Source organism: Palaemon carinicauda, chromosome 2, assembly GCF_036898095.1.
Source record: "Palaemon carinicauda isolate YSFRI2023 chromosome 2, ASM3689809v2, whole genome shotgun sequence".
Taxonomy (NCBI): domain Eukaryota; kingdom Metazoa; phylum Arthropoda; class Malacostraca; order Decapoda; family Palaemonidae; genus Palaemon; species Palaemon carinicauda.
In genome coordinates this window covers 20,228,676-20,243,675 of record NC_090726.1, presented here as the reverse complement: position 1 = coordinate 20,243,675, position 15,000 = coordinate 20,228,676, and positions in this window count along the sequence as shown.

Genomic DNA, 15,000 nt, shown 5'->3' with positions numbered 1-15,000 from the left:
TGTTACTGTACTTTCCTGTTCCAGTAAGTCTGGTTCAAAGAGGGACAGAACAACAGAGTTTTTAGTCTGAGTCTGTGCTTGTCTGGCTTGGGGTAGAGTCTCCCTCGCTGGCCTGACACAGACAAAGGTGGCTTAGCCTCCTTAGGTCACTACCGAAGGTTTCTGTGGATATGATTCCTTCTTTTGTGATCTACCAGACTAGTCCTTGTTGCTGTTCTCGGGGGAGGATAAGTTTCTTTCCCTGGGAGTGGCAACACCTTCCTTGCTTTGGTGCTCTGGGAGCTGGCAAGTATTGCTGGCCTCCCCCCTTAGATCTCCCTTAGGCTAAGATAAGTTTCTTGGCTGCGGGTGATCCGTCACTAAAGCAAGGTTGGTAGGACCCTCTTTTGTCCCTTCCCCCTCTATCTCCGTAATGGCCTAGCCATTACAGTACTGTATGTCGTTCTACATCTGGACCTAGTATAGGTTAGGATGTGGAATTGACTCAGCCCCCTGCCGGCCGGCAGAGCTGCCGGCCGGCAAGGGTCTTATATTTTGAGTGCTGCCCGGACCTCCCTTGGTCCCTCATCCATGCCTGCCTGGAGAGCCAGACGGCATTGGCCAGGAAGCCTGAATTAGATTCTCCCCTTCCTTATATGCACTCTTTCGGATTGCCGGGCTTGGAGGTAGTGTACACTCTTATCCTGGCATCCATCCTATTTTTCTTCTAGTACTGTACCCGACCCGGCTGCCGGCCTATGAGGCCGGCAGCCGGGCAGGTGTAGTCCTCTGGTTCTTTTGCTGCCGGCTGGCATCGGTCCTGTACCTTTGCCGACCGGCTAATGTCAGCCCTTGTCTGCCGGTCACCAAGAGTGTGGCCAGCAGCTGGGTACTACCTTGTGTAGTTGCCGGCCGGCAGCCATTGCCGGCCGACATTGGCTGTTGCCGGCCGGCAATTGCTGCCGACCGGCACATGCATTTGAACCAGAGTTCTGCCGCCTTATAGCTGTTAAGTAGTATACTTTAAAGCTAGTTATGGAGTGTGCCGGCCGGCAGGTGCCGGCCGGCACGTATCCTCCTATACTGTACTAGTATTCTTCAGTATAACATATACAGTAAGAGGAAAACTATAGTATGGGTTTTGGTACAGCACTGTGTGTTCTAACACTTTTGTGTTTTCCTGCACAGTCCTTTGCTGTTGCCCTACAGATAGGAAAGTGAGTTCTTTCCTGTCTATTATCCAGGATTTTAAAATCATTGCTTAGGTGTGAGCTCCACCTGTTTCCTATGGAAACTTTGCATTGGTTACTCTTGAAGAGATTAACCATTTGATTTTATTATCTGGAAGGCTGCAACAATGGGTTGTGAGGGAAACACAAGTGTGTGTCTTTCCTTTCTGAATTGTTATGCTATACTATGCATATCCAGTGATACATAGTTCACTTGATACTCTTGGAAATTTCTTCTCTTTACAGAAGGACCCTCTGAAGTGCGGAAGTGCTTTCTGCAACGTCCGCAGCAAGAACCTCTGCGGACATGAGTTTTGTAGGAGACACGCAGCATGTGCTGTCTCCAAGGATGATCTCCAGTATTGGGACCCTCAGGTATGTACTGTGTGCACTAACCTGATTACTGAGGCCTTTGATTCCCCTAGGACGGCGGAATCAAGGGATATAGCTAGGAAGAAGCTTCGTACCTGGGTAAGGGGCTTCCAAAAGAACACTTCTGGCCCTTATCTTCCAAGTGAGAAGATGAGGGCGTATCTTTTTCCTAAGGCATCAGCTGATGCAGTGATTCCCCAGCCTCAAGAGGAGATCCCCCAAGTTCAGATCCAGGTGGATGCTGAAGTCGCGGTCGCGATGCAAGACATCCAGTTAGATGACAGGATGTCTGATGTGGACGAGTGTCTGGAGGAAGACCTCCTGGCAGAAGCCCAGGATGAAGTTCAAGCCCCAGACGTTGTAAAGGTAGAGGTCGACGAGGTATCGGCTACTCCGGTTCAGATTCCGGAGCCTATTCCCTCAACATCGGCCGGTCTCCCAGTAGAGCTGGGACAGGCCCTCTCTTCTATTGTTGGAATGATCCAACAAATGCAGAAGGAGAATCAGGAGAAGGCGGCTGCAATGGAACTGCGAATGCAGTGCCTTGCAGAATCACATGGGCCCCAGAAAAAGCTCAATGTGAAAGACCTTCCCTTGTGCTCAGATGCTAACCCATGGAGGTATGCTGAGCACATGCCGATGACGACTGGAAAGATCGTCATTTCGGATAAGCTGGGCTCAGTTCCCCTGGAGGAGGTGGAATTCTGGCCCAGCAAGGCATCATATCCAGACTGTTATGTCCGGCTGAGGAAGGAACCAGCTTCAAAGGAGGAGACAGAGCCGAAGGAGGTCATAGTGATGGACCATGCTAAGGCTCAAGCTCTACTTTCATCCTCGATGAAAGAGAGGGGCTTCTGATATACCTTACATATATATTTATTTATAATAGAACAAGAGAGTATAACTGGCTGTTATTAGTAATGTAACAAAGTGCTTGTTTAAAATAGACCAGTTTTATAAATATGTTAGTATATTGGGTTGTTGATCATTTACCAAAGAGCAGTTAACATTTACCTCTGGTTATGTAAATACTTATATCAAGAGTCTGTATATAGATATTGTATTAACAGGATTACTGTAACTTCGGCTAAAGGAAATAAAGAAGGTTTAAGGACAACGGTATTATTTCTTCAGTATTCCACCAAGTACAATTGGGAAATAACAAATGGTAGCAGAGACGTCATCGAATCTCGGACCTGGACATCGAGATTAACAAGTGTTTTCTTGTGATTAATAAGTTCCGAAAGTTTTGTGAAATTTTTTTTAAAGTCTAAAATGCCAGAAAACATGGAGTAAAACACCCTTACCAAGGGGGGTGGAGGGGTCAACCATCAGCTATGTTTAGAAGAACCAAGGAACTTGAACTTTTCCCGCCAAAAAGCTCCCCCTAAGATGATATGCGGAGTGTAAGGTTCCTCGTGTAGGAAGAAGACAACAAGAGGTATTACTTATATTTACAGTATTACTTCTTCTATTGAAAAGTTGACGCTGGTTGACATAAGTTGACGCTTCAAAGAACATTGTGAGTGAGAAGTTTTACACCCAAGAAAATTTACGAGACCTCTAGTATGCGTGTATTTTTTTCTTATTATTTTCTAAAGATAAATTAAGTTAATATTTTTCAAATTTAAACATTTCGAAAATTTAAGCTGAAGGTTACCCTGAAAATTCCCCTGGTGTTTAAGAAAAATTAAATTAAAATGGATGTTATGTACAGAGAAAGCATGGACTTGAACAAAGAGATTTGTGAACTTGAAAAATTTGGTCATATTCAGAAAACCGATGGTAGTTTAGTCTTTCATCATTGTAAAAATTGTGGAGGACCTTTGCTTGGTCACAAAAACGATGGAAAGGATTGTGACCCAAATAGGAAATGGACCCAGGATGAAGTAGATAGGATAGAAGATATTTTATCTGCACATGGAATGTTTTCTGTAAATGTGGCACGTATGGACACAAGAAAAACAGCTATTAAATGTGATATATGTAAAAAGAATTTCATAAACAGGATGGAAAAGGAACAGCATATCAAAATTATGCATAAAGATATTTCGACAAGTGTGGTAAAAGAAGGTGCTTATGATTTAACAGCAATTATTACAATGGGAAAAACTATTGGTGAAGAAATTGCCAAAGGATTGGAAGCTAAAAGATCAACACAGATTACTAAAGCGAAACCTCCTCCAATCTGGGTTGGTCAAACTTTTGAAAAGTTTTTTCAAGAAGTAGAAGCGTTGAATACCTCGAACAAGGATGATGATTTTACGAAGTATACTGATTTAGTAGAGAGCCTGAAGAAAAATACTAATGTTAAAGATTATGTTGTTTCTGTGCTATTGGATAAAACATCTGAAGCTCTAAACAAAAATGTAGCAGCAGTTTTGGAAATTCTTAAGCAAAAGTATGCAAAAACTACAGCTGAGAAGTGTATTGATGTTCTCAAGTCAATCTTGGAATTTTCCGTAAAGGAAGAGGATACTAATGAAACTTACTGGGACAAGTTTGAAGTCTTGATCTGTGATTGTATGAGAGAGGAAGTTACTGTGCATTTGTATTACTTGTTAGGTGTTATGATGGTAGAAAAAGCATATAATCGGGGGAATATTAATGCAGAAGAGAAAAGAAGACTGATGGATGCTATGGAGACACATGATGGAACTGATAGGAGACCAAGAGAAGACAATGAAGTTTTTTAATCTTCTAAAGATCGAATACAGAAAGTTAAAAATCGAAAATAATAGAAATATTAGAACTAAATTTTCAGGATCATCTGAGAATTTGTCTTCGGTTCACTATGGCGAAAATAGAAGTAGATGGCAAAGATGGCAAAATTTTAAGCAAAGGCCTGATTTTCATAGATTTCGTAGATCAGATTCTAATCCAGGATTTTGGAGGACTCAGTCTGGAACATATAGGAGAGCTCCCTCGCGGACACCATCAAGACCAGGATCATCTTCGAGGCAGTCGTCCAGTTTTAGACAATACTCCAATGGTAGGCCATTTTCAACTGGAAGATCATCTTCTAATAGTAGGTCTGTGTCAAATGATCGGAAACAGCAGCAAAATTTGACAGAAAGAGTGATTAAGGTCGAAGAAAATGTAGCAAAAATCTTGGAAAAGATTGAAGAAATGTTGAAGAAAGGAAAGAATATGAATTTTGTAAGTATGGAAGAAGTATCAGAGATTATTGATGTAGATATCAGCGATGTAATGTTTGCTAAAGAAGTTACCGAAGTAGGAGCTCTGATTTTGGATACTGGTTGTCCAAGTAGCTTAGTTGGAAAAAGTTGGCTAGAAAAATATCTGAAGAAGAATGGTATTAAGAAAGAAAATTTGCATAAAAGGAGATGTTTCCAAAAATTCAGATTTGGTCCAAGTAGAATATATGAAAGTAAGGAAATTATAGAAATACCAATAACAATAAAGGAATCTGAAAAATCTGATACATTCAGAAGGATTTTGCTTGGAGCTTTTGTGCTGGATGCTGAAAATGTGCCATTGTTGTGTGGTAGAAATACTATGAAAAAATGGAAAATTGATCTGAGTATGCAAAGAGATAAAGTGACAATCAACGACGACACAACCCGTGAGTTCGAATGTATGTATACTGCAGGAGGTCATTTGGTTCTTCAGCTGTAAGAGGATAGAGCATTTTGGACTACAGACGCCACTGTATTTTACTTGAAGAAGGAAGTAGATATAGAGAGTTATGAGAAGGTGAAAAAGATTCATGAAGTAACCAACCACAAGAATGAAAATCAACTACTTCATGCATATAGGAATGCAGGAAAACTTAATGAGAAAATGCGAGAAACAATAAAAGAAGTGTGTGAGAACTGCAATATATGTAAAAAATGCAAGAGATCCCAGGGCACTCCTAAAGTTGCATTACCAATAGTTTCTGATTTTAATCAGATTGTAACCATGGACTTGAAACAATATGAAGAAACTTATGTATTATGGATGATCTGTTCCTTCACCAGATTTATTCAAGGAGCTGTTTTGAAGGATAAAACCGCCGAGTCAGTGGTTGAATCTCTCAACACAGCATGGAACTGGAAGTTTGGGTTCCCTTCTCAAGGATACTGGGCAGATAACGGACCAGAGTTTAAGAACCACGAAGTTAACGAGTTTGCTTCAAAACTAGGTTTTGAAGTAAAATTTGGTCCAAATTACTCACCCTGGAGCAATGGAATAAACGAACGTAACCATTATTTTGCAGATATGATAGTGAAGAAAATTCGAGAGGCAGATAAGAAAATTGCTTTAAAGAAAGCTGTAGAGATGGCTGCTTGGACTCATAATACAAACACCAGTATTTTAGGATATAACCCTATGCAATTGGTGACAGGAAAGGCTGTAACAATACCTGGAATTTCTACAGGAAATGTCGCCACTGAGTCAATGTTTGACAGTGAGAATGTGAAGTTAATGATCGAGAGACATCACATGATCACCAAGCAATTCAGGGAAGCTGAATATTCTTCAAAGCTGAAAAGGGCTTCACTACAGCAAAACAATAAATTTAATAACATAATTTACAAAGAGGGGGATATGGTATTTTACCAAGATAAAATGAAAAAAGCCTGGTGTGGTCCAGTAAAGGTTTTCACACACAGAGGAAGAGATGTTTACATCTGGGCGAATGGCGATTTAAAGAAAGTAGCCAGTTGTAAAGTACAACTTTGCTCTCAAAGAAATATTCCTACGGAAATTTCAAGAGGAGTAAGCAACGAAGCAAAAGCAGTGGACTCTACTCCTAAAATGGCAGGAGAAGAGAAAATATCAGTGGATCCTCCAGCCAGTAATCTAAGAATGAAGACAAGATCTCAAGATGATAAAGAAGAGACTGAGAAGGATTTAATTGGAGCATTCTGGTTGACTTCAGAAAAAACAGAGTGTTTTTGTGAGGAAATAACAAGTTACATAGTGGAATTACCTGTTAAATATCACAAGATGCCAGAAGTGTTAGAAGCAAAGAAGAAAGAATATGAAAATTTGTTACATTTTGACACTTTTGAAGACGTGGAAGATGTAGGGCAAGAAAAGATAGGCAGCAGATGGGTGATCACGAAAAAGGAGAAGCATGACGGACAAAAAACTGATTACAAAGGGAGAATTGTCGCCAAGGGATTTCATGAAAAAGAAAAACCCCAAGCTGATTCACCAACATCTATGCGTAAAAGCATGAAAGTCTTCTTGTCCTTGGCTGCAAATGAGAATTTTGAGCTTCAGTCTATTGACATCAAAGCAGCATTTTTGCAGTCAAACATACTTAACAGGAATGTATTTGTAGAACCTCCAAAGGATTTGAAAAAAGAAAACATTATTTGGAAACTCAGAAAACCATTATATGGATTGGATGATGCCAGTAGAAAATTTTGGCTGAAAGTTCAGCAGATTTTTAAGGAAGAAGGTCTGAAGACTGTGAGTGGAGATGAGGCATTCTACTATCAGCAGAGTGAAGGAAATCTGATTGGTATGATACTTACTCATGTAGATGACTTTTCGATAGCTGGTACAAAAGAATTTGTAAAGAAAGTAACAGACTTGTGTAAAGAAAAATTACAGGTTTCAAAGATAGAAAAGAATAAATTTCGGTTCACAGGGATAGATATCAACAAAACAGAAACTGGAATAACAATCTCAATGGATGATTATGCGAGGAGTCTTGAGAAAGTGGAAGATATCAGGAAAGGAAAAGCTGGCGAACCTTTGACTAGTCAGGAACTGAAAGTATTTCGCAAGTATGTAGGAAAGTTTAGCTGGTTAGCAGCCAATACAAGACCTGAACTTTCTATCACAGCATTGCAGATGTCCAAGAAAAATAGTAGTGCTACATTGAAAGATCTTAAAAAGGTAAATTTTGTGATTGATAAGATAAATGAGAGGCCAAATAAAGTAGAATTTACAAGAGTTAACAAAAAAGAATATTTGAAGATATATGGATTTACAGATGCTTCCTTTAATACACATGAGAGAAGCATAAGTGGCAATCTGATTTTACTAGGAAGTAAGAGAAATGGACGTGTGGTCCCTATATACTGGAAGTCAAAGACTATCCAGAAGGTATGTCATTCTGCAAAGGCGGCTGAAACCAGAAGTATGACTAAGATTATTGATAACAGTCAGTTTTTTGCGAGTCAGATTGAACAATTATTATTTGGTCAGTATGGAAAGAAAATTCCAATCAAATTTTTCACAGATTCAATACCCCTGCTAGAATCTGCTGGGAGTACCAAGCAGGTTGAGGAAAGGCTTCTCAGGAACAGCATACAGGAGATGAAAGACATGTTGACTGAGGGCTGTATTGAGTCTTACAGTTGGCTGGATGGAAAGAAAGACATGATTGCAGATGTTCTAACAAAAGAATGCAAATGGAATGAAGATCTTGAAATGATAATGCAGGAAAATAAATTTAAGTTTGCAAGTAACGAGGATAATCTTGTGAAATACAAAGATGGAGAGATCATGTTAATTAACAAGACTGAAAAGCAGGGAAAGTAGTAGTAAAACTTTTACTGCTTAGATCATACCTGCATTAGCTATTCAGAATTGGTTTTGCCCGATGTCTGGTGCAGTACAAAATTATGTAATAATGTCATAACATGTCTTTGTGAAGTATCTTATGTTATGCCTGTTTGAGTACCAGACTTTGCTTTTGAATATTAATATATAATATTCTTTAGTAAGTTTGTATATAGAGGAAAAAGTTTTTTTTGTTAAGAGCACTATTCAGATTTTGGATAAAATGTAAATACATGTACATACCTATGTTATCTGATACAAAAAAAAAAAAAAAAAGTTCACCCGGAAATATGATATACCTTACATATATATTTATTTATAATAGAACAAGAGAGTATAACTGGCTGTTATTAGTAATGTAACAAAGTGCTTGTTTAAAATAGACCAGTTTTATAAATATGTTAGTATATTGGGTTGTTGATCATTTACCAAAGAGCAGTTAACATTTACCTCTGGTTATGTAAATACTTATATCAAGAGTCTGTATATAGATATTGTATTAACAGGATTACTGTAACTTCGGCTAAAGGAAATAAAGAAGGTTTAAGGACAACGGTATTATTTCTTCAGTATTCCACCAAGTACAATTGGGAAATAACAGCTTCTCTAACTCAAAGGTAGCCGCATTGAACAGGAAGCTCCCTTCCTTTGTGTCCTCGCTTACTAGAGCATTCCCCTTTTTACAGAAAGGGTTTGCGGCTGTACTAAAAGCAGTCGAGGCCGGCAAGCCTTGCCCCTCCCTAGAGGAGTGTAAACCCTTGTCGCTGGCCCTGCCTATGGACCACAAAGACTGGAAGGACGTCCATCTTACGTTCTCAGTTGGAAAGTTGGAGGCTGATATTGCCGGACGTCAGTTCGGCGAGGACCTCCCTAAGCTGTCTGACTTTCTTTTGCGAAGAGAGTTCGAGACAAAAAAAAGACTGGCTGCCTCAATGTCTCTTCAGACTACTCTCGAGACGATGGCAAGTGACCCCAAGGTCCATGAAATATTTTTTTTTTTAATTTCTACTCGCTTGAATCCTGTACTATTGCATTCTAGTTACACTTTCTATATAATTTCCAAGGATTTAAATTGTCTTTTTAGTATTTCTCTGTTTTCCATAGCAATATGGGTTTCAATCTATAAAACATTAAACACTTTTGAGAATATGATCAATAATTAGAGAAAAAATTCTAAAAGAAAATTATTTAATTTATTTTCATTATTTTTTTTATTTCACTATCTCTCATAACACTATGATGTTAAATCTATTAAGCATTGAAAACATATGAGAATATAATCAACAATGAGAAAAGAAAAGAAAAGATAATAAAAAATTTTTTTACCTTTTTTTTTTATTTCCCTGTCTGCCATAACACTATGGGTATAAACCTATAAAGCCATATAAACTGTTGAGAATGTAATTAATGATAAGGAGAGACGAAATTGAGAGAGGAAATCATTCATTTAATTTTCATTGTTCTACAAAAGAAATTATTTCATAGTTCATATTCGCTATAAATTTTGTTAAATAAACAAAGGGTATTTTATCGAAATTCTTATTTATCTTTTGAGATATTTGCACATAAAATAGACCTGTAATATCTTAAAAAAGATAACATGTTAAGTACCATTACTGATTTCATTTAATATTAATAATAAAAATCTACAAAATTGTTAGCATTTCAGAAAATCAACCGAGATAAAATCTTCGAGAGCTTAATCTTGGGCGAGCTTATTCGGATATCCTTTTAACCCACGGATTCCCTGGAAATGCTTTGATCGTGGAAGCATTTGATGCTTTTATGAAATCTTTGTCGAAAGGATTATTGCAGAGAATTATGTAGTAAAAGTTCAATATATTTCTCAAGGAAGCTCGTAAAACGTTTTAGAGATATTAAGCATCTCTTGTGATGGCATCGTAAGAATTAAGCCCGCCTGACACTTGCGCGCATTTTTGCCACGCACTGGCACGCATTGATGCGCGCCAGTGCGAGCCACTTTGTGGCACGCACTGGTGTTTTTCCCGCACTGTTCACGACCAGTTCACTCCAGTTCGCGCATCGTTCACGTGACGTTCACGCGATGGCACGAATTGGCACGCGTAGTTCACAAGAAGTTCATGACACGTTCACGCGAGTTCACTCATCATTCCGCATCGTTTCCGCATCGTTCACGCCAGTTCACGAATTGGCCACTCCATATAAAAACGGGGCTTCTCCAACCCGAGGACATTCTTGGATTGGCTTCGGAAGAGACAACAATGCTTTCTGTCAGAGACACCATTGCATTGAGGAGAAGAAACGTATCTTTTTCGTTTGTATTTTTTGTTGCCCTTTATTTTTGTTTCAATAAGAAAGCATTTGATTTACATATAAATAGCAGACATGAAATATGTACAAGTATTAAGAAAGCATTTTATTTTAACATTAAAAGCAGCAAACATGAAAAGTTTTTAGGCTGTTGATTTTAAGGTAATAGAGAAAAAAGTGTGTTGAAATAAGAAATCATTTAATTTTTACTTAAAAACAGCAAACAGAAAAAATTTGTTTTGCTCTTCATTTTAAGGTAATAAAGAAGAATAAGTATGTTGATGAAATAAAACATCATTTTATTTTTACATTCAAACAGCAAACTTAAAAATTTCTTGGGTTTATTTTTCAGTTCATTTTTATTTAAAACAAAAGTTTTGGGTCTTGATTGGTAATAGAGGAAAATAAGTGTGTGCATGGAATAAGACATCATTTTATTTTTACATTCAAACAGCAAATATAAACAATTATTAGGTATATATTTTTCTTTCCTTTTCAATAATTTTTTTCGTTTCCTTTTTGTTTCTCTTCATTATAAAGTTATAGAAATAGTTTGAAATAAGACATCATTTTATTTTTACATTCAAACAGCAAATATAAAAATTTATTAGGTTTATTTTTCTTTCCTTTTCATTAATTTTTTCGTTTCCTTTTTGTTTCTCTTCATTATAAAGTTATAAAAATAGTTTGAAATAAGATATAATTTTTTTCACATTAAAACAGCAAATATAAAAATTTATTAGGTTTATTTTTCTTTCCTTTTCATTAATTTTTTCGTTTCCTTTTTGTTTCTCTTCATTATAAAGTTAGAGAAATAGTTTGAAATAAGATATAATTTTTTTTCACAATAAAACGGCAAATATAAAAATTTATTAGGTTTATTTTTCTTTCCTTTTCATTAATTTTTTCGTTTCCTTTTTGTTTCTCTTCATTATAAAGTTATAGAAATAGTTTGAAATAAGATATAATTTTTTTTCACATTAAAACAGCAAATATAAAAATTTATTAGGTTTATTTTTCTTTCCTTTTCATTAATTTTTTCGTTTCCTTTTTGTTTCTCTTCATTATAAAGTTCACGCCACTTCCCGCATCGTTCACTCCAGTTCACGCCAGTTCCCGCACTGTTCACTCCAGTTCACTCCAGTTGGCGCATCGTTCACGACTATTTCACGGCCATTTAGTGCCTGCCAATGCGTGCCACAAACTTTAAACATTTCAAAGTTCTGGGCGCGCATGGCACACATTGGTACGCTCTGGCACACGAGTTCCCGCACTGTTCACGACATTTTCACGGCTCGTTCACGCGAGTTCGCGCATCAATGCGTGCTAGTGCGTGCCACGAATGCGTGCAAGTGTCAGGTACCCTTTAGTATCACTCCTTACATCATGCCATAATCATACTAGTTACACATACACACACACTCACTCACTCAATAACTCACTCACATACATACATACATACATACAGACACACATCTATATATATATATATATATATATATATATATATATATATATATATATATATATATATATATATATATATGCGAGCAGAAAAAGGAGCCTTTGAATTTCTCTACAGGCTGTCAGAGATGAGGATGTTCTCAACACACCACTTTTTTCACTAATCTAGATTATACTATTACAGTTACTATTGGGTGAAATTATTAATGTTATTTTGTTAATTGAATAACTATATTTTCAAATACATTTTAAGAACAGTAACATCATTAAAATAAATATTTCCTATATAAACTATGAAATTATTAACCAAACAAGAGAAAGAATTAAGATAGAGTAGTGTGTCCAAGTGTACCCTCAAGCAGCCTCTATTTGGAGGTGGGATGGAAATCGTCTGAATTATCCATTCGTGGTTACCCTGGCAACTCAAAATTGACGGACAAGGATGATGATTAATGCTCCTTAGATCCACTGGAGAGAAGAAGATATGGCAGCCTTGAGGGAGTCTAGAGCTGAATTATATAGGAACCGCAAAGCAGAATTTGCTATTCTCCAAACCAGGTCCTGGAGAATTTTTCTGTTTTACTCTTATAAGAGATCCACACTTGACAGAGTCCAGACATGGAATTACTGTATGTCTAGAGTGAAAACGACAGACTCTAACACGTGATTTTTATTTTTGCAATATCATGAAATTATTTGCAAATTTTACATATCAAGTAAATTTTCAACGGTATCAATTGAGGAATGATAATTACTATTACGAAATATTGTGTTGTGATGTACGTATGGATTATATAAATATAAATTCCTCCTTCTCAGTTTATGACTGTTACTACTTGTTGATAATTATGATTATGACTAGGTTATAATTGAACTCAATATAATTATTTTAGGTACCTTGCATTTCTTTACGATTATATTCTTGTATATGCTATATTTATGTATAACGTGGCAATGATTATTCTTATTACTTATTACATATGCATGGAGCCGTTTTGAGGAAGTTCAATTGAAATTAATACTATCAATACCAGAGCTCTCGTATTACAAGTTTAAGCAGATGCAGATATTTAAATTTATTGGGAGGTTAATTAATCTACATGAAAATTCTGTTTTGGTTAAACGAAAGGAAAAACTAATATAACTAAACTTCACCTTCCACAATATATTAGGTAATAAGATTATCTTTAATCATGTTTACTCTAAAGAATAAATAAAGAAGTGATTATAATGGTGGTTTAATTACCACTAAGAAAATATACCCACTATTTGTCAGCAATGTCCTCATCTATTGATCACTTAATTAACCTGGTTTGCCAAGGCCTGATAAAAAAAAAGGAGTAATTGACTCTTTAGAGAACAATGGAAAATTCATCAGCTTCATTATGAGGAAAAGGTCCGATGAGTAGATTTTTCACGTTGGGGACTTTTTCTGTTTGGAATGACGTTTATCTCGATAATTGCTCATTGGATTTGAAATTATCATTATTGTTTATCATTTATTATTATTATTATTATTATTATTATTATTATTATTATTGTTATTGTTATTATTAGTATTATTATTATTATTATTATTATTATTGTTATTATATATATATATATATATATATATATATATATATATATATATATATATATATATATATATATATATATATATATGTGTGTGTGTGTGTGTGTGTGTGTGCATGTATATATATATATATATATATATATATATATATATATATATATATATATATATATATATATATATATATATACATATATTATATATATATATATATATATATATACTTTTTATATATATATATATATATATATATATACTTTATATATATATATATATATATATATATATATATATATATATATATATATATATATATATATATATATATATATATTCGTGTGTGATGAAAACTAAATTAAGAAACTACAAAAGATTGAACCGTATGAACCCAGACTCTGTTATCATTGTATATTTTTAACGAATCAACATTTCCAAATTCCACCCTTTTGCATATATTGTATGAAGTCTCTCTGTGTGTTAGGAATGAAAATCTTTAATACTTTATAATGGATAACAGGCATAAGGAAATAATATTTATCTTTGAAAAGTAATTATCTAAAGTCTTTCCTATTCTCAGTTTGATATTTTATTATTGAATTGATTTAGACTTTTATACGTATTTCTTCTTCCTCATTTCCAATTCCTATTTATATTCAGCTTTATCTTTATCTTTAGCCATCATGAAAAATGAAATATAGATAATTTCATACCAGATTTATTGCCATATGAAATTTTTCTTCTTCACGTATGATTTCATAAATGTTTGCAAATAATAAAGTTATAAAAAATCTTAAAAATCAATTAGCATTAATGTGAGGTTAATAAGATTTTTTTATGCGTTAAAAACTAAAGACGAAAATTATTTAATTTCGTGATATATTTTTACGTCCTTTTTAAGTACTAACCAATAGTTATACACTACTCAATGATTCTAATTATCGTTTTATTAATAGTCTTATAAAACCGTTCAATATAATAGCATAAACGTACTAGTGGCAATTAATACAAGATATATTGACCAATCAGATTGCAATGATGAGGATTAGACATGATGGAAAGGTACATGTCTACGTAAGGTCAGGGTTAATAGTACTCTACTTTAAGATGTTGACAATATATGGTGAGGACCTAAGCCAATAATCACGGGTTTTACCCACTTGGGTGGAGTCGCATACCACTTTGTGTAGCTATGTAAGCATTGACATATCTGATAGGTAGCTGCTTTAGGTCCTGGGACCCTGTCCTCCTACATCTGGGTTGGAAAAAGTTTCAGTGCATACCTAACTGTCGCCTGGTAATGTTGAAGTTAAGATCTCTGTTTTTCTTGAGGTGCTTTTGTGAAAAATTACTTAAAAATTCGCCAATAATTTCGAATTATATAACTTTGTATAATGATATATATTACCTACGTTAATGAATGACAGTATAAATTTTTAGAAAATAAGAGGGAAAAAGTTTTAATCCGGCATAGTTTCAAAGAACACGACGAGTTACGGCATGAACGATTTGTATCACTCATTTTGAAGCAGATTAATATGAAAGTAGTGTGTACCACGAGTG